Source organism: Zonotrichia albicollis, chromosome 11, assembly GCF_047830755.1.
Source record: "Zonotrichia albicollis isolate bZonAlb1 chromosome 11, bZonAlb1.hap1, whole genome shotgun sequence".
NCBI classification, from domain to species: Eukaryota; Metazoa; Chordata; class Aves; order Passeriformes; family Passerellidae; genus Zonotrichia; species Zonotrichia albicollis.
The window spans coordinates 10,258,101-10,262,022 of NC_133829.1; positions in this window are offsets into that span (position 1 = coordinate 10,258,101).

Here is a 3,922-nt window from a genome sequence, read left to right on the forward strand (position 1 = left end):
ATGAAGAACATTTCTAGGGGTAGTAAAGATACTCCTAGATTAGCTGGAAGCAAAGGGAGGTGAATCTTCTGTTCTCCACCACGCCTGGAGTGCTGTGTTCAGTTCTGGGCTCGCAGAGCAGGAGAGGCACGGCCAGAGGAGAGCCCGGGGCAGTGGCACGAAGGTGACTGGGGGGAATCTCTGCCATGAGCAGGGATGGGGGGCTGGGACTGTTTACCCTGGGGATGGGAGCCTTAGGGGCAAACTTAGCAATGTCTGCAGATTCCTGAAGTGCAGAGAGACCCGAGCCAGGCTGGCTTCTGTAACACTAACCCTTATGTGACAAATTGAGGCATCTTCATTCTAATTCCTCTGCTTTTCTGGTTAGTACTAAAGTAAAATAATGATTTTCATGAGAAAGTAATTTCATTTGAAGTGAGTAATTTTGTTTTTCCTTCTGTATTGGGTTGATCTTTTCAAGTGCCAGGCCTCTAAATTAAAGTGTTTCCCTAATGAATCAACCAATGGTGAGCTAGGATTGGCTTCCAGGAAATGGAATGGAAGGAAATCTCCCTTTTTAGGGCTGGAATGTAAGCAGCTATGGAATTTCAGTATCTGGAATGCTTAAGATTTACAAGCTAGCTTTCCTCAGACAGGTATTGTGAAGTTATTTACAGAGTTCAAGACTTAACACTTTTTAGTTTTAATGCTATATTAAGCCCCCAACCCCCAAATATTTAAAATTAAATTTTGCTGTTTTATGAATTTCAGTGTGAAAAAGCTCTTTTAGTATTTTTGCTGGGGCAATGTTTACAAAGTTAGGATAAACATCATGTTAAAAACCTTGTTCAACTCTTTGAATATTTTTCCCATCTAGTTTCTGCTTTGAGTACAGTCCTAATCTTCAAAATTATCAGCACAGAAAATTAAGCACCTTTTTCTGATAGTAAATTCCCCTTCTCTGCTGTATTAAGTAAATGTGTGATTTAAATAACTATAACCATTTAAAACTCATCCAGTGATGTAAACAATTGTACTTCCTTTTTTTTGTTATTAAATGTTTAAAAAAATATTATTTCTAAGTGAGGATCTCACCTCTGATGATGGCTTTTCCTAATTTGTGGAAAGTCATCTAACCTGTCACTTCCTTTTTCTACATGATAAAAGTTACAAAATCATTATGGTATTTGAAAAATTAGTAGTGAGGAGATAGATTTCATAGGTTTATGAAATATTTAGACTGCTCAGATACTGGTCACTGAGTGCAATGAAATACTGATGTTTTTATTTCTTTATTGATTTAACATCAACTTACATCTTGCTTCAGCTTATTAAAAGAGAATATACATATTTTCTTCAAAAAGTAATTTAAAACACAGACAGGTGTATTTTAATAGTCAATTGATCAACCATTTAGTAATGTGATTATTACAGATGCTATGCAGAGCCGTGTTTTAAGGTACCTGCAACAGAACTAAAAGTGAGACTGTATTGTACCATATAATATATTTTAAAGGTCATGGATATTGTCCAATTGTCATTTTTATTGTGTATGAAATGTATTTACACCATTTTGCATACCTTTAAAGACTCACAAATTATGAGACAAATGTGTAAGTATCTCCCTAACAAGGAGATATGTTTTGTGTAGTTGTTTGAAGGGATTGTTTCAAGAAAAATAACTTTCTTATGGAATCCTGGACTCATTAAAATAGGGAGAGCAGTACTGCAGGTCTCTTGTCCAATGTCCTGCTCAAATTGGGGCCCACACTGCTTGGACTGGGCTCTGTATTTTAAAACCCTCCAAGAAAGGATCTGCCATCTTCTCTGAGGTTCCTCAGGTGAGATTTGCCCTTTTGTGCCCCAGAGAGTTTATCAGCAGTGATACAGGAGTACAGAAGTTACAGCTGCTGTGTGGTGGAGCAGTTTCTGTGAGGTGGGAGTGGCTGCTGTAGGTGCTGCTTTGACCACAGGAGTTGTTTCACTGACACTGTGTAGTGTCAGTGGGAAACAGAGAAAAGCTCCAGCAAAGCCAGTGCCTCTGAAGGGAGGGCAAAGAAATGACACTTGAGCTTGGCTTTTGTAACCCTTTTTGCTTGGGTTTTCTTGAACTTTTAGTATAATACAGGTTAGTAATGAGCCATTTCCAGCTGTGTATCAGTTTCTTTATGCACAAACATGTTTCCCTCCAACATGGTATATGGTATGTTGGCACTCAGATTGCTTTGGATTGTGATGGAATTGATGTAAGAGGCTTTTGGGAAGATTTCTGGCATCTTTCTGAATTGCTGTTAAAATCTAATAAATTCTTATTATCCTCCTCTTGTAATAGTTTGCTACTGGAGATCATCACTGTAAATTTTTTGATTATTCTCTGGTTTAAGCACTTAACTGATTTTTTTTTGAGTCAGTATTTGAGAATAGATTTTCTAAGATAAAGATACATTGACAATTGCTCAGTTGTAAGGACATGTGAGTGTGGTACTGATGAATTGCAGCATCAGAACAATTCCCTCACAGAACACATTTCAGTTATGACAGCTGTAAAACATAAGGCAGCCTTGGCTTACCTGAAAATGGTGGTAACATTGTGATTCATTATATAAAGCATTCAGCAGTAAGGGCTAATTACAATTTGGATTCAGGATTTGTTCAACTGTATTTCTATGTTTTTGAATTACATAATCAAAAGATTGTTTAAAAGAGCCTGTGTGCATCTGGTTTTAAGATTTTTTACATATATATTTGTATATTAACGTGCATACATACATTTTAATTAAAACTTCAGTAAAGCTTTTAGGCACAAACAATCCTAATGGGGTTTTGTTATTTTCATTTTTATTTCAAAGCTTCTGCTAACCTAGTTTAGATATAGAAACTTCTGTTACTATGTTAATGTTGATCATAAGTGTGAGCTTTGTTTCACTGTTACATATTCACAGAAAGTAGTGCAGGGAGGTACCAGCAAAAAAGCTTCCTTTATAGTACAGTCTGTTGTGTTCAGTGAACAAGTAATAAATAAAGTAGCAAAAGCACAGTGAAGGTTTACTGATAGAGCTGTACTACACATTTTTGCATGGATCTGTTTATATCTGTTTTGATTTTTGACTTGCAAATATCACAATTTGATTTTAAATGGCACTATTTGTTAAACAAGATTTTTTTAAAAGAAGAAAATATTTGTCAAAGGAAATTGTTGCCATTTTCTGTGAGTGCTCTTAAAATGAAAATGTTTCATGTAGGAAGAAATGGTTGACTCTAGACACTTGCTATTCAATGCATAACATTGAAACATTTAAGTCCATTTTAAATTAACTTTATCCCAGTCATGTCACTGCTTTAGCTAGTTTTTGGTGATCTCTATCTAAGTGCAATTATCACAACCCAAGAAAAAGTGTAGGGAAACCGAATTAAATTATATGAGGAGGCATAAGTCAAGTAGTGCTTAACTGAGTACTTTCATGGCTAGAAAATTAGGATGTCTTTTCTTCATCTGGCCCCAGGGATTTTAGCTGTGGTTTCACACTGGTCATGCAGGCTTGCACGTATTTCTGTATCTGTGAGGGGAGGTTCTACCACCTTTGGATTATTCACAGTGCCTGCTGGAACTGTAACCTTCTTTTACCTGGCATAACTCTGAGCATGCCAGTAATTCAATTATCCAGAGTATGTGGCATAGATTTTTAAAATTTTTGCATTGTTTCTTTTGAGATGTCCATTGTGTGATTTGCTGCAGGCTGTCATTTTTGTCTGCCATCCAATGTATGTTGGCAGGAAGGTTGTATACTAGGCTTTGTGTTGGTCACAGAAAAAAATTCATGCATCTCAGCCAGACCATTTTGTTATTCCTTTAGAATTAAAGGCATATGAAACAGATGCAGCTTAATAAGTATCTTTTTTTTTATAAATAACATTTAAATAACTTAAAACAATAAAGTTCAAA